Genomic DNA, 23,581 nt, shown 5'->3' with positions numbered 1-23,581 from the left:
GGGTAAAAATGAGTCCACATGAGAACTAATCAAAAGAAAGGAGAGTCTAGTGTGACACAACAGTAATAACATCACGTTAACATTTATTGAGTTGTCATGAGATGTCATGGTTGTAGTGGGGTGTCAGGAAAGAGGCTAGTGTGACTTAGATAAGGACTAGTACTTTTTTGCTGCAAATTGAGTGCCAGAACTGGTCTTAACACGTAGCGAAATGTTTCTCCCAGATCTTTCTGTGCCTGTTATAAGCATCAGCATATATGCATTACATACTATATGCTTATTAACAACACAATACTCTGTCTTTAGGGAGAGATGATGTATGAATTGGCACATGAAATTGTTCTAATTAAATAGGTCAACGAAGATGGAAACATTTATTTTTATGATTGGACACATCAACATAACTCTGGGAAAAAGTTTAACAAAGTCATCTACCATCACAAGGAAAAGCATGCGAAAGGAGTAGGATAGTCCAGAACTAGCTTTGGGGAAAAGAAATCTAATAAAATCAAGGTCAAAGATAAAATTCCAACATTTTATTGTTTCCTGGCTGACAAATGAGCGAGGTAAGATAACTCTCAGCTTTGCAGCTATAGGATTACATTGGAAGTTTACAGAGAGGGCTTTATTAAAGATAAATTTATTAAAGATATTAAGTAGAAGGGGGGAGTTGCTAGTTATAGAAACTGACTACAGGAATGACTTCCAAATCCATGCCATAGAACTGGGCCACCAAGGGAGCTGCTGTCCCGGGAAGCTGCCTGCTGAACTGGGAAGCCATTGCTACGGCTGGCAGCTCCAGAACCACACAACCCAGGGCACAGTCCATCCTAGCAAATACGGGTACCCATTGGCCTGCCTCTTTCCACACGGATCTTGGCTCCCACATCCAAGTCTCAAGGAAGTGCATCTAAATAGCAGAACTTCAATTGCATCAAAACCCTAACCTTAAGGGAGTCTGGGAAATAAAGTTTTACATTTTCCAACCTCTGCACACTAGGAGGTGACATGCTGATCTACCATATATGCCACAGCGACAACTCACAATTCTAAGAGAAGTTGTCCAATGTAAAGGTTAAAGAAACTACGGCTCTAAGGAAAGGAGGTTCTAAAAGATAACTGCTTTGATAGCTACAGGGAATAGAGAAGCAAACTGGTGCGCCACAGGCAAACCATCTCTCTGTCCATGAGAATCTCTATCAGTCCAGATTTACCTCTTTAGTTTACATCTCCTGCCTCCTGGGGCAACAGTGTTTATGTTTACAGGTATGAAATTGGTGTTCACTTCACAAATGGGCAGGTAAAATTGTAACACCGAGAGATATTATCGTGGGCCCAGATGTCCCCAAACCCATAGCAAGCTTTCACAGTCTAACCCTCTCCCTGAAAACAGAAACAGAACTATCCCAGGAGAGAGGGTTCTGGGGGTAAGGGAGAGGAAGTGTCAATTCATCTTCACAGTGTGTATGTAGATTCAAACGAATTCTAAACAATGTGTTATTCCAGAAGATGACCCCAGACTCTGGGGTTCAGAAAGGTGCCCAATGCCAGGGAATCGCCTGGGTCATCGTATTTGTTTGGCGGGGAGAGGTGTGCATACACACATGTTGGGGCTAGGAGGGGAAGGGGAGAATAACACACTTTCCTCACTTTAGCCCATTGCTCAAAGTATTTAGTAGGGAGCTAGTACAAGGAAAATAAAAACGCTATTTATGGTTTGAAATCCTCCGTGGGTCCCCATGCCAATGAAAACACATGGATCCCACAATCTGACGTGCTGAAATGGCCGTCTAGGCTTCAGGGGCCACAGCCTAATGACTCCCAGAGGGCAACACTACAGTTATGCCAATAGCCATCAAGAGAAGCCATCTGGAAAATTCCACTCATTCTGCTACATGGCTGAGTTGTAAAAGCAGATCCCGCCCCTCTCCACACCCAGTTATGAAAGAAGACTGGAGAGCAGTGCAGAAAGTCAGTTCCAAACACGCTGCAGAGCTGACCCTGAAAAACACCTCATTTTGTCTTTTGGACCCATTCCCTTGTCTAAGTCCACTGAACATGAGCCAGTTACCTGTGACTTAATACTTTTCTACCCAGCTCCTCTCAGTGGGAGACCAAAGGCAAGTACACAAACCTCCCTCGCAATTTGACCAATTTGAAAAGTGATTATTTAAGTACCTTCTCCAGCTCTTAACCCCAGAGTGACAGCTGTGAATAGAAATTCTGTAGTTGGCAAATATTAACAAGGGCTACTATGTGAATGACACCAAGCGAAGTTCTGCGGCAGATATAAAGCAGCAGATGCCCACAGCATCTGCTCAAGGAGATTACAATCTAGGTTGAAGGAGAATAGATAAAGCAGACAAAAAGCTAAATAGCAACACAGCAGAGCACTGGCAAGGCTGAGATGTGAAGGACACCCTTGGTCATTGTTGATAGGATTGTAATTTGTATAACCTTTTGGGGAAGCAAAAGCTGGCAATATTTGCCAGGATCCTTTAATGCATTTTCTTTGACCCAGTATTTCTAGTCTTACGTATTTTTCTTAACAAAGTATTCAAAGATACTTACAAAAATTCATATATGAAGATATTTGATGCAGCATTTTTTAGATTAGCTAAAACTTGAATACAACCTCAATGTCTGACAATAGGGCTATGGTTAAATAAGTTAAGTACAGAGGTACACGAGATACTATATAACTCATGAAAACATAACTTTGAAGAATATTAAATAAGATGGGGAAATGTCTCTGTAGCAGGTTGCAAAATTGGTATATAATGGGATTCTTTTCCTTTTTAAATATATGTGTCTGCACACACCCACAGAAAAAGACTAAGGGAAATACACCCAGCTGTGTTTTAGTTTCCAAATTAGGAGTTACCAGGTGGGGAAACTGTTGTGTCAAGGAAGAAGTTTATGGGAGTATTTTAATTTTCCTCTCCATACACTGCTATGTTATCTAAATTTTCTACAATGATTCTACTTTTACAACCTGGAAAACAAAACTCTAAATAATATTTTTTAAAACAGCATGTGAGGGCCAGCCCAGTGGTGCAGCGGTTAAGTGTGCACATTCTGCTTCAGTTGCCCAGGGTTCGCCAGTTCGGATCTCGGGTACAGACATGGCACCGCTCACCAAGCCATGCTATGCCAGGCGTCCCACATATAAAGTAGAGGAAGATGGGCACAGATGTTAGCTCAGGGCCAGTCTTCCTCAGCAAATAAGTGGAGGATTTGCAGCAGATGTTAGATCAGGGCTAATCTTCTTAAAAAAAAAAAAAGAAAAAAAACCAGCGTGTGTATTTATTGAGGATCTACCATGAGTCAGGACCTGTATGAGATACTTCTTAAGCGTTATCTTATTTAGCCCTCACAATAATCCTGTTAAGGTATTACAATATATTTTACAGATGACAAAACTAAGACTCAAGTAACTCCCTCAAATTCCCACAGTAAGTGACAGTGTCAAGATCCGAACTCAGACATTATGTTTCTTTCTATCCTGCAGCTGTCTCAAGGTGCTATTTGAGTAAATTAAGCATCAAACGTGTTATACTTTCAAAAGAGTAAGAGATGGTTGTGGGTTGGGCAAGATCAGTCAGAGAAGATTTCAGGTGTGAGGTAGGATGTTGTCTGGTCTCTGAAGACTAGAAGAAATTCAGATAATAGCTAATATTTGCTGAGTTTTACTACATTCCACGTTCTGTTCTAGTGCTTTGCAAGTATTAACTCATTTGCTCCTCCCAACAACCTATGAGGTGGGGACTATTACTGTTCCCACTTTACAGGTGATCTGACCAAGGTCTAGAGCTAATAAGTAGTGGAGGCAGGAGCAGAACCTAGACTATCTCAGGTTTTAACCACTCTTCCCTGCTGTCTCCCTGGACATCATTGTGATGGAGCCAAGGAATGCCCAGGACACAGAGTACCCAGGAGGCCACGCACAGTCCAGCAGGCTAGAGCAGACAGTGTTTATGTGAGAAAGTGCACGTAGGTGGGACAGGAAAGCTAGGAGGTGATAAGTGAATGATAACTGGGAAAGAGTAAGTGATATGTGAAATATGATGGCTGAGGCCACTGAATTAAAAACTCTAAAAATCTAAGGTTTGGGTTATTCCTAATCCTTTGGGAGACAGAGACGACCCTCTTATCTAAAAGGAGGTAATCAGCAGAAATTATGTTCTTGTGAATGTTCTAACCGCTTTCCTCCAGCACTCACATTTCAATCACATTCCAGCTTAAAAAGATAAAGCAGGAGGAGACTCATATTTTTCTTCCTAAGAAGTGCTGAGAACAGAGGAAGAAGAAAAAAATGACCTCTGGCAAGTCACGCCAAAACCGAGAGGGCGAAAATCAAGATTATAGAGCCACAGGTCTGGGTGAGAAAGACACCTCCACAGAACACTAATTCATCTCGTTTCCTACCAAGATTGCCATTTTTCTGCAAAATGGTATGTTCATTCTCACTGGAGATATATATTTTTTTTAATGCATTAAGATGGGCAAAGTCTGGAAGGGATTATGTATAAGTGAAAAAGGTCATGTTATTAAAGTTTTCTGTAATATTGTTACATCATCCTTCCAATAAGATTGATCAAAGTGGGGGAAAGTTTTCAATTAGCTCCCTGGACACAGAACTTGTGCTGCTTAGTGTAAAAGTCCTATTCGTCATGTTGTCCAAAATAGCCAGTCAATATGCAGCCCTGGCATTGTGGGTTCTTCCTGCAAAGGCTCAGCCTGTTCCGTTCAGCTTCTGGGCACATCCACCATGGTTCTGATGAGCATTAGCAGCACTTAGCCTGCGCCTGTTTTTCTGGAGGGAGGAGGGAAATGAGTCAGCTTTGGTCTCTGCAGGGAGAATTCTGCTCTGTCCTACCCCATTCTGGATGAGTCAGCGCACAGAGCCCAGTTTCTTGGCCTTCTTACAAATTTTACAAATAGTGAAATTTCCTTTCAACGATGTGATTTAAAGCACCGCAGGAAGCAGCAAACGACACAGAAAATGTGGTCACTGCACAGTGTTTAGAGTCTGGTGGAACAAGAGCTATGCATACCAAAGCAACGATACACGACAGTGTGTGAGGTCAAGAAACAGCATCAGTGGTGAGCAGTAAGTGCTGGTGCCAGCCCTGAGGGCTGGGGGTTTCATGGAGGAAGGATTTGGGCAGGACAGGATGACAGGAAGATCCACCGTGGGCGGGGCAAGGTGGGGAGCCCAGAGAGGAATGCGTAGCAAACGCAGAAAGGCAGGAACAAGCAGAGCAGTGTGTGGGGAGCAGGAGAAGCCTGGCCTGGCTGTTAGGTGGGGAGGGGTAAGGACTTCATCACAGCTAACGGCGGGGAGGGGTGGGGGGCGGTAGGTTTGAGCAAGATGTTTGAGCAAAGGAGTGACGTTTCAGCACAATTAACCTGACAAAATGACAGACATGGCAGAGATTAGAGAGGGGCGTGCCAATTAAGAGTCTACTGCCCACTGGGCGGTCATGAAAAACAGAGGAAGCTCTCAATGTGCTGGTTTGTGATGATCTCCAAGACACGATGTTAGAGTGAAAAATAAAGTACAGCATAGTGTGCATCTGTCTGTAAATATGTCTATTAAACTACCATTTGGGGGGAAATGATAGGGAAGAATATATACACGTAATTACCTCAATATGCAAAAACATCTCCAGAAGAACAGACAAGAAACTAACAAAACTGGATGCTTCCAAAAAGGAGCAGCGTGGCAGGGGGAACAGGAAGTGGGGAGGAGGACATTCATGCGTCCTTTTGTATCTTTCAAGTTTGAATCCATGTAAAGATATAAAAAAAAATTAACTTATACTTTAAAAATAATTCATTGCTTTTTTAATCTTTTTAAGAACTGTCCTGTCTTCAGCAAACACGTATTGTTTTAATAATTATCTCTCAACATTATCTCGTTAAAGGTTTTAAGTGCATATCATAAAAATCCCGGTAAGAGAAGTTAAGGTTTGGACTAGACGACTGAAAGTGGGAATGTAAGAATGAGGTGGATGCAAAACACCTCGTCTCCAGAGCCCCTGAAGCTTGTGCCCCTCACACTGTGGCTAGGGGTGTTTGGGTGAAGGGCAAAAGTGACTAATTTCCAAAACTAAGTTCGCACATTTCGCTTCAGCAGGCCCAGGTTCGCCAGGTCAGATCCCGGGTGCAGACATGGCACCACTTGGCAAGCCACGCTGTGGTAGGCGTCCCACATACAAAATAGAGGAAGATGGGCATGGATGTTAGCTCAGGGCCAGTCTTCCTCAGCAAAAAAAAAAAAAAAAAAAAAGAGGAGGACTGGCAGCAGATGTTAGCTCAGGGCTAATCTTCCTCACAAAAAAAAGAGTTGACTCCAGTTATGGCATAAGTAAAGAGCACTTCTCTGGAGCTGCCACTTTACTTGACGGTGTCACTTAAAACTTTTATATTGAAACAAACATCTTCAGTACAAAACACAGGACTTCAAAGAAAATTCCCTCCTACAGGGTGTTCCTTTTGGCTGCATTTTTTGGATAACCCCCACAACACACACACACACACACACACACACACACACACACACACAGAGGCAGGTGTTCACTTTCCTCTGCTATGAGCAGCACTTCGAAGGACTCCGTTGAGAAGCGGGCATTCAGCAGTCAGGCTCACCCCAGGCCATGCAAACAGCCCACGGGCGCTGGCAAGCTTCCCATATCCTCACACCTCTTGTGTCCTTAGACCCTCACCATTTTCCCCGACCTTCTGGGCTCTTCACTCGGAGCAGTTCCCATCCTGCCAGTGCCTGACGTCTCTGATCCTTTGATCATGCTCTTATCTGTGGCCCTGCTTCACCTTTAGGACCTGAAGCACATCCTCAGTTTACATGCTAACAATCCTGACTTCTCTCTTTAACATGGATTCTCCCTAATCTACGTTTTCTCAGACCACCCTGAGAAATCTAGCACCTTCTACACCACCGCAGCCTTCTGGGGAGCAGCACTCCCATCAGGCACTCTCAGGTCACAAATGGAGGGGCCAGGACACAAAAAAAGTTTTTAAAAAATGTAACAGGATTCAGTGACTGATTAAAAATGGATGGAAAATGGAAGTAGGGGGCCAGCCCTGTGACCGAGTGGTTAAGGTTCCACACACTCCACTTCAGTGGCCCAGGTTCCCAGGTTCGGATCCTGGTGAGGACCCACTCCACTCACCAGCCACACTGTGGTGGCATCCCATATACAAAGTAGAGGAAGATTGGCAGAGATGTTAGCTCAGGGCAACTCTTCCTCAAGCGAAAAAAAGATAGCAACAGATGTTAGCTAAGGGTGAATCTTCTTCACAAAAAAAAAAATGGATGGAAAATAGAAGTATTAAATGTACCTTCAAAATCTTTGGGACTGAGGTCTGGGGTGGCAGACTTCTAAAAGAAGCCCGACCGTAATGAATCATTATATAGTACGAGGATTTGTCTAAACCAAATCCTGACTCTGACCTGCCATTAGCCCATTGACTGCACATTCCCTGCTGGGGTCTGTCGCCAACAATACGGGTCAGGTGTGTGACCTTGGCCGCTCCTGCGGCCTCCACTTACACTGCCTAGACCAGGCTTTGGCTTCTTATTCCTGCTCCAGTGGTCTGCAACTCCTCGTCTGGTCCCAATTCTGCCTTCTCCACACTGACCACCCATCACAGTGGGACAGGAAGACGGAGGAGTCAAAGGAGATGCTTGGGTGCACCCAAGATTGAATGCCCCATTGACAACATCAAGGAAGTCCAGAGAAGAGGCTTGCCGAGCACAGTGATGAGCACCCTTGGGAGGTAGTTGGTACTGTAGTTAAGTGGTGGACTCTGGAGTCAAGCAGACCCAGGCTCAGATCCTGCCTGATATTGTCCACTTTACAACATATTGATAAGAATGAGTAACATCGATCGCCCATTTTCTATTGGCCAGGCATTCTGCTGAGCTCTTAATATGCTTTACCTCATGAATCCTCACAGAAACTCTTTGAGTTGAGTATTCTTATTGTCCTCATATTACCCATGAAGCAACTGAGCTGTAGAGAAGTTAAGTAATTTGTCCAAGGTCACACAACTTTTTAAGTGGTAGGACTGGGATTCATACCCAGGTCTGACTCTAAAGCCTATGCCTTTAGTCAAATAACTAAATTGTGTAGACAGGGAATAAGTCAGAAAATCAGATTTGAAAATCAAGTCTAGTCATTCTCCTCATCATAGACCAACAGTCCCTGCCTGAGAGGCAACAGCATAAATATTAAGAGCCAGACTTAGGAGCCAGACTTTCTGAGTTCAAATTCTGACTTTGTCACTTATAAGCTGTGTGACCTTGAGCAAGTTACTCAGACTCTCTGTGGCTCAGTTTTCTCCTATATAAAATGGAACCAGTAACAGAGCCTACTTCATAGGGTTGTTCTAGGATTAAGTTATTATATCTGTAGCACCTAGAACAATGTTTGGTATATAGTTGGCACTATGTAATATTGACTATGGTTAGTCCTGCAACTCGTTCTCAGTTTAAGTTTAGGAAGTTGAGAGGAGAAAGACAAAATCCTGGTAGACAGGTTACGTGCCAGAGAACATTACAAATCTTCCAATCAGCAGGTCCCTCCCTACCCTCAAGCTACATGAGGCAAGAGCAAGAGGTTTGGAGTCAGAAAGACCTGGATTCAATTATTCCTTCACCACCTACTCTGTGGCCTTGGGCAAGTCACTTGACCTCTTGAGCCTCAGTTTCCTCATTTGTGACACTGACCCAAATCTGGGAGGACTAAAGGAGATAATTACATAAGATATGCGTGCTGGTGCTTCTCAGCCACACACAGAGGCAGAAGCGAGGTGGTTTATTCTTGTAAAGTCTTGCTCAGGAAGGAAAGGCAGACTTTGGTACAGAGTTGGTCAAACATTAACTAAGGGCAGCCTCTTTTGCTAGCTCTCTACCAAATGGCATTGCATGTTTGTTCCAGTAAAAGCTCTCTGCATTCTGGCTTATTAAGTCATAAAATAAGGACACAACCAAATCTCAGTCCCTTTCAGGTCACTTCCTCTGGGGAACTTAAACTTTTAAAATATTGCAGGCAACGAGCATTACAGTTGGAGTTCAAAGCAACCTCGGGGTCAGAAGACCTAGGCTCTCCTTTCTGGCTTTGAGCAAGTTATCTAACTTTCCTGGGCTTCCATTACATCACCTGAAAATTGGGGAAAACAAGATTTAGCCCCAGAGAGTTTTATAAGGATTAAATCACATAATATATAACCTACGCTCATTCTTTTCTGCTTTTCTCCTATTAAAATGGACTAAACATCCTTCTTCCCTCTAAGGCAATCCCTCCCCCCATGCTCTGGTTCCCTTCTCCTCCCTGCCTTCTCAGAGATTTCACTCCACCAGTCATCCGCTCTCTTTTGTATCTTCTTTCCTTTGCTCTCTCTACCAGCTCGTTCCACTCACTCCCATCAACATTTACATATGGCTAAGTCTCTCCTATCAGAAGAAAAAAAACTCCCTCAAATTCGTATCCCACAAATTTCTTAAGAAAATCAAGCTGCTATCTCCATTTCCTTACCTCCTCCTTCTCAATTCTTTCTGATCTATATGATGCCCATACCACTCCACTAAAAATGCTGCCACCCAAACTGCCAAAAGGCTCCCTCCAATAGGCAACTTTTAGCTCTTAATTTATTTGACCTTTCAACAAGATTCACTCCTGTTAGCCATTCTTTCTTTCAAAACATTTTCCCCTTGGGTTCCAGAAGGCCTCATTCTTCTGATTTTCCTCCTGCCTCTCAGGTTTATTCTTATTCTCCCTGGTTAGCACCCGTTCTTCTTCCCTAAGTGTTGATCTTTTTCAAGAATATTGCCTAGGCCCTCTTCACTCTTTCCACATGAACTATCCCTTCATCCATTTACCACTTCCCCTTCCCTCATTCAATCACCATCAATATAGTAACAACCCCAGCTGAATGTTCCACGGGTCTCCCAGACTCAACCAAAAAGTTACAACATGGGTTTCCAGTCCAGAGTGTAAGAAGCTTAAAAGTCACCACTTCATCCTAACAAGTAAAAAGCTGAAGAAACTGAAAAATCAACAACTCTTCTTAGATCCATCAGAGAAGTGAGGTCACAGGGCAAACTGCTGCCCCTCAAATGGGAGGTCAACAGGAGAATACAAAGAATCACAACGCACTGGAGCAGAAACCTCCAGAGTGTCAGGGGAGGGAAACCTGAACTGTAATTGACAAATGACCAGAGGCTCAGTGTGCACAGGTCTGAGAGATAAAGACTCCAGGGAGACCCAGTCATTGGGAGGCCCCCACACTTCTGAAAGTTTTACACCCTGAAGCTTCACCAGGTTCTCAGAGTGAATATTGGAGAAAAAGCCCAAGTACTTCTGACAGGGGGCAGAGAAAGGGAACCGTTTTGAAATACTCCAGAGCATTCTGTTCTTCTTCTTTGTTGTGTGTGTGTGTGTGTGTGTGTGTGTGTGTGTGAGGAAGAGTCACCCTGAGCTAGCAGCTGCACCAGTCTTCCTCAACTTCGTAGGCGGGATGCTTCCACAGCACGGCCGATGAGTGGAGTAGGTCTGCACCTGGGATCCAAATCTGTGAACCCAGGCCACCGAAGCAGAGCACAGAACTTTAACCACTTGGCCGCAGGGCCAGCCCCTCTGTTCTTAATATGGTCTGCCCTCAGGAGAAATTATTAAACCAGAACTAACTTGCCAGGGATTTATCAGAGTCTAACCCTGAGGGAAGGGAAATACCCAACTCCAGCTGGCTCTAGGCATACTGTCCTCCCTAAATGGAGGGAGGGGCCTGAGAAGCACTGTGAATTTCCCAGTCTAGACGCACAGGCTCACTAAAGGACTGAGACCAATCATAGGGCTATAGAACACTTTCCCACCCCCCACACCATAGCACTATATTACTAAAGGCCTATTTACTGAAGTTCCTTTTACCCAGTACATCATGCCTGGCTATCAAGAAAAATTACAAGACACACTAAAAGGCAAAAGACACAGTTTAGGGGCTGGCCCAGTGGTGTAGTAGTTAAGTTCACACACTCTGCTTTGGCAGCCCAGAGTTCATGGGTTCAGATCTCTGGCATGGACCTGCATACTGCTCATCAAGCCATGCTGTGGCAGCATCCCACATACAAAATACAAGAAGATTGGCATAGATGTTAGTTCAGTGACAATCTTCCTCAAGCAAAAAGAGGAGGATTGGCAATGGATGTTAGCTCAGGGCCAATCTTCCTCACCAAAAAGAAAAAAGCAAAAAAACCCAGTTTAAAGAGACAGAGCAAGCATGAGAATCAGACTTGGATATGGCAGGGATTTTGGAATTACCAGACTAAGAATTTAAAACAGCTATGATAAGTATGCTAAGGGCTTTAATAGATAAAATAGACATCATGCAAGAACAGATAGGCAATGTAAGCAGAAAGATGGAAATTCTAAGAAAGAACCGAAAAGAAAAATATCTAAAACACTGTAACAGAAATGAAGAATGTCTTTGATGGGCTTATTAGTAGACAAGACACAGCTGAGGAAAGAATCTCTGAGCTTGAGAATATCTCAATACAATCTCTAAAACTGAAAAGCAAAGAGAAAAAAGACTGAAAAAAAAACAGAATAGAATACCCAAGAACTGTAGGACAACTAAAAAAGGTATACCACATGTGTGATGGGAATATCAGACGGAGAAGAAAGAGAGAAAGAAACAGAAGAAATATTTGAAAAAATGAATGATTAAGAATTTCCCTCAATTGATGTTAGACACCAAACTACAGATCCAGGAAGCTCAGAGAACACCACGTAGGGTAAATGCCAAAAAACCCTATACCTAGCACATCATTTTCAAACTACAGAAAAATCAAAGAGACAGGAAAAATCTTGAAAGATACCAAAGGGAAAAAATACCTTACCTATAGAGGAGCAAAGATAAGAATTACATCCAACTTCTCGGAAACCACACAAGCAAAAAGTAGAGTGAACTATTTAGTGTTCAGAGAAAAAAAATCCACCATCCTAGAATTCTGAACCCTGTGAAATTACCCTTCAAAAGTGAAGAATAAATAGAGATTTTCTCAGACAAACAAAAATTGAGGGAATTTGTTGCCAGTAGAACTGTCTTGCAAAAAATGTTAAAGGAAGTTCTTCAGAGAGAAGGAAAATTATATAGGTCAGAAACCTGGATCTTCATAAAGAAAAGAAGAGGATCAGAAAATGAATAAATGAAGGTAAAATTAGAAGTTTTATTTTTCTTATCCTTAATTGATCTAACAGATATTACGTGGTTCAAAATAACAATAGTAGCAATGTATCCAATTACGCAACAGGAAGAAAATCAGAAAGGACATAGTTGAACTCAATAGCACCATCTATCAACTGGATATAATTGACATTTGTAAACTACTTCATCCAACAACAGCAAATTACACAGTCTTCTCAAACTCATGTGGAACATTCACATACTTTGATAGACCACATTTTGGCCATAAAACACACCTTACCAAAGTAAGAAGAATAGAAATTGTAGAATGTCTGCTTTCAGACCACAATGGAATTAAACTAGAAATCAATAACAGAATGATATCTGGAAAACTCCAAAATACTTGGAGATTAAACAAGACACTCCCAAATAACATGTGTCAAAGAAGAAATCTGAGGCGAACTTTAAAATATTTGCAACTAAATGAAAATAAAAACACAACTCATCAAAATTTGTGGGATGTAGTGAAAGCAGTGCTTAGCGGGAAATTTATAGCACTAAATGTATATATTAGAAAAGAAGAACGATCAGACTGAGTATTCCCAGAAAAGAAAAAAACAGGGGGCTGGCCCCGTGGCCGAATGGTTAAGTTTGCGCACTCTGCTGCAGGCAGCCCAGTGTTTCCTCAGTTCGAATCCTGGGCGCGGACATGGCACTGCTCATCGGACCACACTGAGGCAGCGTCCCGCATACCACAACTAGAAGGACCCACAACAAAGAATATACAACTATGTACCGGGGGGCTTTGGGGAGAAAAAGGAAAAAATAAAATCTTTAAAAAAAAAAAGAAAGAAAAAAACGGAGAAAGATCTAAAATCAATCATCCAAGCCTCTACTTTAGAAAACTGGAAAAAAGAAAAGCAAAGTAAATCTAAAGTAAGCAGAAGAAAAGAAATAATTAGAGCAGAAATCAATGAAATTGAAAAGAGCAAATCAATAGAGAAAGTCAATGAAACCAAAAACCAGTTCTTTGAAAATACTAATAAAATTTTAAAAAGAGAGAGAATGCAAATTACTAATATCAGAAATGAAAGAGGGAACATCACTCCAGATCCCATGGACATTAACAGATAATAAAGGAATATTACAAAGAACTCTATGCCCACATATCTGATAAACTAGATGAAACAGACCAATTCCTTGAAAAACAGTCTACCAAACTCACATAAGAAGAGATAGACAATCTGAACAAGCCTATATCTCTTAAAGAAATTGAATCAATAACTAACAAGCTTTCAAAAAAGAAAGCACTAGGCCCAGATGGGTTCACTGGTGAATTCTACAGAACATTTAAGGAAGAAATTATACCAGTTCTATACAATCTCTTTGAGAAGATAGAAGCAGAAAGAGTACTTCTTAACTCATTCTATGAGGCCAGTATTACCCTGATACCGAAACAAGACAAAGGCATTACAAGAAAAATAAAAACTACAAACCAATATCTCTCATGAACATGGATGTAAAAATTCTCAACAAAATATTCAACAATGTATAAAAAAAATATACACTATGACCAAGTGAGATTTATCCCAGATATGCAAGGCTGATTCAATATTCAAAAATCAATTAATGTCATCCATCAAATCAACAAGCTAAAGAAGAACGAATCACATGATCATATGAATTAGAAGCAGAAAAAGCATTTGACAAAATCCAACACTCATTCATGATAAAAACTCTCAGCAAACTAGGAATAGAGGGAAACTTCCTCAACATGATGAAGAATATCTACAAAAAACCTACAGCTGATATCATACTTAATGGTGAGAAACTAGAAGTTTTCCCACTGAGATCACGAAAAAGGCAAGGGTGTCACCCCTCACCACTGCTTTTCAATGTCATACTGGAAGTCCTAGCTAATGCAATAAGACAAGAAAATAAAAGGTATCCAGACTGGTAAGGAAGAAACAAAACTGTCTTTGTTCTCAGATGACATGATCTTCTATGTAGAAAATCTAAAATAAAGGACAAAAAACCTTATAGAACTAATAATTGATTATAACAAGGTTGCAGGATAAAAGGTTAATATACAAAACTCAATTGCTTTCTTATATACCAGCAATGAACAAGTGGAATTCGACATTTAAAAAAACAGTATTAGCACACCCAAAAATGAAACAATTGGGTATAAATTTAACAAAATATGCATTAGATCTATATGAAGAAAATTACAAAATTCTGATAAAAGAAATGAAAGAACTAAATAAATGCAGAGCTATTCCACGTTCACAATAGGAAGAGTCAATACTGTCAATATGTCAGTTCTTCCTAACTTGATCCATAGATTCAATGCAATCCCAATCAAAATCCTAGCGAGTTGTTTTATGGATATCAACAAACTGATTCTAAAGTTTATATGAAAAGGGGAAAGACCCAGAATAGCCAACATAGTAGTGAAGGAGAAGAATGCAGTTGGAGGACTGACACTACCCAACTTCAAGACTTACTATAAAGCTACATTAATCAAGACAGTGTGGTATTGGCAAAAGAATAGACAAACAGATCAATGAAACAAAAGAGAGAGCCCCAAAATAGATCCACATAAATATAGTCAACTCATCTTTGATAAAGGAGCAAAAGCAATACAATGGAGCAAAGATAGTCTTTTCAACACATGGTGCTGAAACAACTGGACATCCACATGCAAAAAAATGAATCTTACATCCTTCACAAAAATCAACTCATAATGGATCATAAACCTAAATGTAAAAAGTGAAACTATAAAACTCCTAGGAGATAGCATAGGAGAAAATCTAGGTGACCTTAAGTTTAGTAGTGACTATTTAGATACAACACTAAAGGCACAATCCAGGAAAAAAAGAATTCATAAACTAGACCTCATTAGAATTAAAATGTTATGCTTTGTGAGGAGACATCATCAAGAAAAGGAAAAGATAAGCCATAGACTGGGAAAAAAATATTTGCAAAAGACATATCTGATAAAAGACTGTTATCCAGAACAAATAAAGAACTCTTAAAACTTGACAATAAGAAAACAAGCAACCCATTAAAAAATGAGCTAAAGACTTTAACAAATATATCACCAAAGAAGATATACAGATGGCAAATAAGCATATGAAGAGATACTCCACAACACATGTCCTCAGGGAAATGCAAATTAAAACAACAATGAATTACCACTACACATCTATTAGAATGGCCAAAGTCCAGAACACAAAGATGTGGAGCAAGAGGAACTCTCATTCGTGGCTAATGGGATTGAAAAATGGTACAGCCACTTTGGAAGACAGTGTGGAGATTTCTTACAACATTAAGCATACTCTTACCGTACAATCCAGCAGTCACGCTCCTTGGTATTTACCCAAAGGAGTCGAAAAAACTTACATCCACACAAAACCCTGCACACAGTTATTTACAGCAGCTTTATTCATAATTGCCCAAACTTGGAAGCGATCAGTATGTCCTTCGGTGTGTGAATGAATAAATAAACTGTAATACATTCAAACAATGGAATATTATCCAGCACTAAAAAGAAATGAGCTATCAAGCCGTAAAAAGATATGGAGGAAACTTAAATGCATATTACTAAGTGAAAGAAGCCAATCTGAAAAGGCTGCATACAGTATGATTCCAACCATATGACAATCTGGAAAAGGCAAATATGAAGACAGTAAAAAGACCAGTGGTTGTCAGGAGTTAAGAGGGAGGGAAGCACAGGCAGAGCACAGAGGATTTTTAGGGCAATGAAACTGCTCTGCATGATACTATAACGGTAGATACACGTCACTATAAATTTGTCCAAACTCAGAAAATGTACAACACTAAGAGTGAACTGTAATGTAACCTATGGACTCCAGGTGATAATGATGTGTCAATGTAGGTTCATCAGTCTAACAAATGTACCACTCTGGGGGCCCATCTGGTGGTTCAGTGGTTAAGTGCGCACGTTCCGCTTGGGCGGCCCGGGGTTAGCCAGTTAGGATCCCAGGTGCGGACATGGTACCAGCTTGTCAAGCCATGCTGTGGTAGGCGTCCCACATATAAAGCAGAGGGAGATGGGCATGGATGTTAGCTCAGGGCCAGTCTTCCTCAGCAAAAAGAGGAGGACTGGCAGTAGTTAGCTAAGGGCTAATCTTCCTCAAAAACAAAATAAAATAAAACCTACCACTCTGGTGGGGCATGTTAATAAGGGGGGAGGCTGTGCATGTGTGGCAACAGGGGTATATGGGAAATCTCTGTACTTTCCACTCAATTTTGCTGTGAACCTAAAAATATTCTAAAAAATAAAATCTATTAAAAAAAACTATGCTGATTATCTTCCCCCACTATACCCCACCCCACAAATAAAATAGCTGACCTTCTCAGGGTTCTTAGTTTTTTTGCTTTTTTTTTAAGATTTTTTTTATTTTTCCTTCTTCTCCCCAAAGCCCTGGGGTACATAGTTGTGTGTTTTTGTGGTTTTTTTAGTTGTGGGTCCTTCTAGTTGTGGCATGAGGGACGCCGCCTCAGCATGGCTTGATGAGTGGTGCCATGTCCACAGCCAGGATTTGAACTGGGGAAACCCTGGGCCGCCGAAGCAGAGCATGTGAACTTAACTACTCGGCCACCAGGCCGGCCCCAGGTTCTTAGTTTCAAACAACAAAATTCACCCAGGCTTATTCAAGGAGAAAGGAAATTTTATTGAATAACTCAACTCATCTGTCTACTCCAGTTTTGCCCCACTCCAATCCACTCTCGCCATTCAGCCAAAGTGAGCTTTCTACCACGCATTCTTGAAAACCCTGCAATAGGTTTCATTTGTTCTTAGGACAAAGTTTAAACACTTGGGAGATGCTGTGAGTGCCTTGCCTACATCCCCTTGGCCCAACCTGGGTATCACCTACTGACTATTTCCACACGTGCAATGGGCTTCTGTGTCTCCCAGCCTGCCTGGAGGCGTTCTCTGAAGAGCTGGGGCAGGCCCCCAGGAGCAATCTCCAACCAGTGAGGGACAAGAGTGGTGGATACATGCCCCTCATTGCCTGGGCCAATGTGACAACTCAGAGGCATGGCCTACAGGGTCTCTCAGGGGTCTCCAGTGGCACTGAGCTTCAGCTGTGCAGAGCAGTACCCCGCTGACTAACAAAGCCCTTTATGGGCTTTCTTCCCTCCTCTGTCTTAATTCCCCCTCCCTTCACCACGCTTCCTGGAACCACCTTCCAAAGAAACTACTTCCACACAAATGCCTGCCTCAGTTTCTGCTTTGGGGCTACCCCAACCTAAGACAGTCCCCTTACATGGTCTACAACTCCCTCATCATTGGGCTCCCGCTTCCTTTTCCGACACTAGGCTTTGCTACTTCCCAGTTTGCACTCTGTTCTCATGGCGCATGGAAACTCTTTCAGCTCCTTTCGTGCTCTCTCTCTTCTAGGCCTTTGCACATACTATCCTTTTCCTCCTAGAACACTCTGTCTCCTACTCTTCTTCTAACTAACTCCTATTCAACCCTGATATATCTGCCTAAATGTCACTTCTTCCAGAAAACCTTCCTGAATTCCCAAGTTCAGATTTTGAGTTCCTTCTGTCTGCTCTTAAGGCATCCTGTTCTTCCCCAAACATAGCACTTATCATATCATTTTGTAGAAGTTTCTTAGTTCTCTATTTCCACCTGTATTCTGTAAGTTTCAGGAGAACAGGGACCGTCTCTTTCTTGTTTTTTGTTGCAGCAGAATCATCTAGCACAGTTTCAGGCACAAAGTAGAACTTTGTGAATACTGGCATACAGTAGGTGCCAAAAAACATTTGTGAAAATGAAAAGAAAAGAAGAACCGAAACAGTGCTCCAGACGAGTTACAGCATTACTTAATCAAACTGCCAGGACACAGTTCAGAGAAGCCGCACGAGATGATAAGGTCCAACTTCCTTCTGGTTCCCACCTGAGTCACTCTCTGGGACACAACATGGACCAACCTCCAATGCAGAAATCGAGAAAATATCTTCCAATAAATAGGACACAAACTACATAGGTCTATGCATAGTGTCACCTTCAAAATAATTCATAATTCACGAACTGATTTAGAGTTAGCCTTGAAATTTTAGCAGCAAGGCCTCAAAGTCTAAGAATAAAATGTCCGTAATTTGGCAACAGAACAGACAGGCTGTATCAGAGTAAGTTAACTGCTGAATCAAATAGCACAGTAAAGTCCAATTTGATCTGGCGGCTCTCCTTCAAGTGATGACCCAGGGACTTCCAGTCAGCAAGGCGGAAGAGGGAAAGAGGGAAGACAGAGAGGGTGAAGGAGCTCACGCCGGATACCAAACCACCTTAGCCCTGAAGTAAACGCGTCCGTTCCATTTACACTCCTCTGCTGAGAAGTAGTCACACGGCGCCCCCAGGCTGTGAGGTCTGGGGTGGGGGGGCTTGCTAATGTAGGTTCTGGCTGGGCATCTCCTTGTTAACAATTCTCCACACCATGCAAGGGAACAGAGATCTTGAGAAGTCAGCTAGTTACCTCTGAAACCCTGCCAGAAGTATTATTTTATTTTAGGAAACCGAAGTGATCTGATAAGAAGTGGGCTTCCTTATTGGTACAGTTACAATACTTTCATCATATCAAAGGGAGACAAACACGGACATTGCTAGCCTCTCTCACAGGGACCACTGCAATATTCCCTGCCCTTGTTGGTTTCCCTGCTTCCAATTCCACTCTGTTCCACCCTCACCTCCACTTCTAACCGATCGTACAGTTTGCTTTCAGAATACAGTCATGCGACACTTAATGACGGGGATACGTTCTGAGGAATTTGTCGTCAGGCGATTTCATCACTGGGCAAACATCATAGAGTGCACTTCCACAAACCTAGTTGATATAGCCTGCTACACACTTAGGCTATATGGTACTTATCTTATGGGACCACCATCGAATATTCTGTCCATCATTGACCAAAACACTGCTATGCAGTGCATGACTGTAATTGCTCTAAATTCAAATCTGCCCCATTTAAAGCACATCAATGCTCCCTAGTACCTTTAGGATGAAGTGTACATTCCTCTGCGAGGCATAAAAGGCCCACCAAGCTCCGGCTTCAGCCTACCCCTCCAACCTCACCTCCTGCCCCTCCCTCTCTCACTCTGTGCACCAAACTACCAGGTGATCCCCAAAGCATCAGGCTACTTCATGCCTTCACGCTTGTGCATATGCCATGTCTCTGTCCAAAATGCCTTCTCCCCTTCTCCAGGGCAACACTTGTTTTATCCTTCAAGATTCAGCTCAAGTCTCTCCTCCTCTGTGAAGCCTTCTTCGAATCTACCCATCCTCCCAACCACAGTTAATCATTTTCTCTTCTGAGCCATCACTTTTCTTTGTACCTACATTGAGTATCACACCACACTACAATTACTTGTTTATACATCTGTCTTACCTATTAAACTATTAGACTGTGAACTCCTCAAAGTCAAGGACCAAGTCTTTTCATTGCTGTGTTTTCAGAGCCTGACATAATATCCAATGTGTACTGGGAACTCAATAAATGTTTGATGAATGAATTAATGCAAGTATACACATGTGAAGGAATCCCATGTTTCTAGCTTGTGACTGGAAAATTCATGAACGATTTCATTCTGATTTGAGATTCAGCTGAAGCTGAGGAGTCAAAACAGTATTTTCTCATTTCTGCTGATCTTTTTTTTTTTTGAGGAAGATTAGCTCTGAGCTAACATCTGCCACCAATCCTCCTATTTTTTTGCTGAGGAAGATTGGCCCTGAGTTAATATCTGTGCCCATCTTCCTCTATTTTATATGTGGGATGCCTACCACAGTGCGGCTTGACAAGTGGTGCATAGGTCCACACCCGGGATCTGAACTGGTGAACCCTGGGCTGCTGAAGCGGAACGTGCGAACTTAACCACTATGCAACTGGGCTGGCCCCATGCTGATCCTTTTATACATATTCATGCAGGTTTAAACCAAATATGAAGAACTAACTCAGACACCCAGATGGAACACAAGCAGGAGTAAGTTCCTGTCCAATGAGAAATCAACACAACAGAGAATTTATGCCCAGGCTAACCAACTTTCTATGGATGAAGATGGATTCAAATTTTAATTTTTTTTTCACTTGAATATCATTATTTACTTATTTATTTTTGTTTAATTTTTTTAATCTCCTTTTTATAACTAGAACCAGATAAACATAGGTAAATTTGTTTCATTAAAGAAATTTTTAGGGGGAAAAAAGTCAAATATTCACAGTTCTTCTCAATTAAAATGTCAATGCTTATACCAAAAATAGAAGTTTTCTAAGTATCAGAAGACAACAACTTAACATAACCTTTCCTAGCCTGACTATTTAACTTTGATCTAAATCATATGTCATAATTTCAATGCTTGAGTTTAACTATATATTCACAATCCCATCTTTCATGGTTCAGTCCTGTCAATTTTATTAACCAAGAAGACAGTAGGAAATGACACTGAGATGGAATATGTACCAGTTACTATGTTAGATGCTATTTATACATCATCTTTTTTAATATCCCTAACAACCTCATAAGGAAAGGCAGTACACCCTGGGTAGGTTTTAGGCTGTCCACATCTGAACTCCCTATATACATTTGAGGAATTTCCCATCATATGAGTCCTGTTGGAGACAGTCTGCCTCCCTCTATAATGGCTGGAAAGCCATGTTCTCACTTACCAAGACTTCCTTACCACTAGGAAGTTGGCGGGAAGCCTAGGCCACCTATCAGATAGACTGATCCAGACTCGAATCAGAAGCCAGCAACCCAGAGAAGCGGGCACCATGAAGAATCTCTGCTAATTAAATTCTTACCTGTGTCCGTGGAATAAAGAAGCCACCGAAGGGAAGATCCGAGGGACAAAGCAGTCATCCAGCAACGTGAACAGCATGGGGTGTTCAAGGACTGTGGAGAGGAGTGGTTTCGTCTAATGTCACTGGACAGAATAAAGACAGACAATGTAAGCTCAGAGTCTTACATTTTACCCTCATAACAAGGACAGAAATCCAAAACTTTATGTAACTTAAAAAATAAAGCTCTCTTATGTATTTTTCCACAATAAAAAAAAAGTTAAAAAAAAATAAAGACAAAACTCTTATCTCTCATGGCTGCAAAACTGAGACAGTCAGAAAACAACAAAAACTTTGAATCTGTGGGTCATCCAATTGTATGTTCATTCCACAGCCTTGCGCGATCTTTTGTGAGCAATTTAGAGTAGAGTGGAAAGAACTTAACCCCAAGGACTGGAATTGGGAAATACGCCAGCATTTGGCCAACTCCGAGTGCTCAAAAACCTCACTTTCACTGACCCTCCTCACCAACTAAAGCAGCCACTCCCTCCCTGCCCAGTGAGACTGTTCCGGCTCCCCTGATGATCCTGAAACTTGAGGGAAGCACTGCGTTCATCTACTCCACCTACACAGACACTCATTATCTCTGAGCTGTTCGCTAGCGTAGATCTCAGCATGCCCTGAAGAGCCAATTACAAGGTCAGACTCCTGATGCCACTGGTGAGACAGGCTTTGTTACAGTGCTCGTTACAGTATTGTTTGAGATGACTGATCCTGAATATCAAGATGAAATAGTGATGCTGACACACAACGAGGATGGGAAGAGAATGGCTAGATCCAGGAGAACCTTGAAGTAACTCCTAGTACTGAGATGTCCAGTGGCAAGAATGAAAAGATATATAGACAAGATTGCCAAGGGCTTAGATCTCCCAGGAGTGGAGGTTTGGGTCGTACCACCGTATGAAGAACATCAGTTCAGCCAAGGATGTAAAATGGGGAATGAAGGAGGGAGTCAGAAATACTTCCTTTGGCCTTGTAACCTGATGCAGAGGCATGGAATATAGCATCTATCCATGTTTTCTTTCTTGCTATGCCATATGTATAAATACATATATAAACTAATTTTCTGTCTCTATTTTATATAGGATATGCTGGTGATAATTAACTTTACCACACAGTCTACATATTATCAAACATTGATAGGGGATCATGTCAGAACTGAAGAAGAAATGGACACCATCGAGAGATCCTGAATGTGGAGATGAACACAATAACTGATGAGACTGATGTATGCCCCTTGGGGTAAGGGGAGAGCATTTTAAATTATATGAGGTACAGTTGCATTAGGTGATATGGGAGAATTTTTTTATTTTGGGTGTAAATATAGAAAAAAGGAGGTAGGTCGATTTTGGATCACCAAAGGGATGAATCGTAGTAGTTTTGGTTTGTTTTTTTGGCTACCTGGCATCTGAATCTCCTTCCTATGTATGGAGATTTTCCAGTCTTAAGAGTTTTGTTGATGGGAAGAGCCCATCTCTCACTATAGAAGCTGAAATACTTGTTTTCCCAGACTCCTTCACTGCTAGGGAATAGCAGATGACCTAAGTTCTCCAAGAAGACACACCTTACCCCGAACATTAAATGGGAAGTTGGTGACGCTAAAGAGCAGAGACCACAATGCGCCATATCTGCAGGCAGGGCAGGAGGGCAGCAATCCTGAGTTTCTGTGAGCTAGTGGTGCCAACTAGCATCCAGTGTCCCATGCCAGCAGCATCAGCCAGCAGGCATTACTATCTCCACCAGACCGGCTTCGTAACATATTTCCACTTTGGTCCTGGCAGCTGCCTGGCTTTGCTTGTTCCTACGCATTTTCCTTTCTCAAGATTCTGTCAGCCATCCAATATGCTTTCAGTAAATTCCTTTTCTGCTTAAGTATGCAATTAAATGTGTAGTTGGTTTCTGTTGTTGTAAACTAAGAACCCTGACTGATACAGGTGGATATTATCTCATTTCTGGAAACTGAAACATTAGGGAGGTTAAGTGACCCAGAAAATAAGACATAACCAAGGAGTGGTAGGGCGGGGTTTGGATCCAGGCCCATTCCTCTCTCTCGTCTGTGCTCTTTCCACTTTAGCACACTGCAATATCCAGAACTGAAATGTTTCCCTCCATGAAGGAAAACTGCTCAAATCAAAGATTCTGTTAAATTAATATAGAGAAAAGTCATGCACAACATTTTAATGGAAGATTAGAAAAAGTCATTTTTTTCCAGCAACATTTCCCAAATTCTGCTTATCAGAATCAACCACCAGAGTGGAAAGCCCTGGAATGCAATACTTCCATCCTCTTCAAAACAAAATCTGTTTCCTTTTTCTGCCAGAGCATGCCAGAAAAAAATGTCGTTCCTAAGAAAGCTAAGAAGAAGTCAAAGGACAGTATCTTTTTTCCTCCTGCAATAAAGTGGAAGTAATCTTTTGAATAATTAATTGACTAAAGGGATATAACTCCAGGGAGACTTGGGTTCCTGTCTATCATTAAACAATTGTGGGCGGTGCACAAACTC

General features: G+C 41.7%; 1 long non-coding RNA gene across 1 annotated transcript in view; it reads right to left on the bottom strand.

Annotated features, from left to right (window-relative positions):
- LOC106848377 (uncharacterized) overlaps positions 1-23,581 on the bottom strand; it is an 89,082-nt gene that overhangs the window by 27,926 nt on the left and 37,575 nt on the right. Inside the window, exon 2 of the long non-coding RNA XR_006520208.2 lies at positions 21,043-21,155. This is a non-coding gene — a long non-coding RNA (uncharacterized lncRNA). The remainder of the gene's footprint in view (positions 1-21,042; positions 21,156-23,581) is intronic.

Source organism: Equus asinus, chromosome 25 (assembly GCF_041296235.1).
Source record: "Equus asinus isolate D_3611 breed Donkey chromosome 25, EquAss-T2T_v2, whole genome shotgun sequence".
In the NCBI taxonomy this organism is placed as follows: domain Eukaryota; kingdom Metazoa; phylum Chordata; class Mammalia; order Perissodactyla; family Equidae; genus Equus; species Equus asinus.
This window is presented reverse-complemented; position numbering and strand designations above follow the sequence as displayed.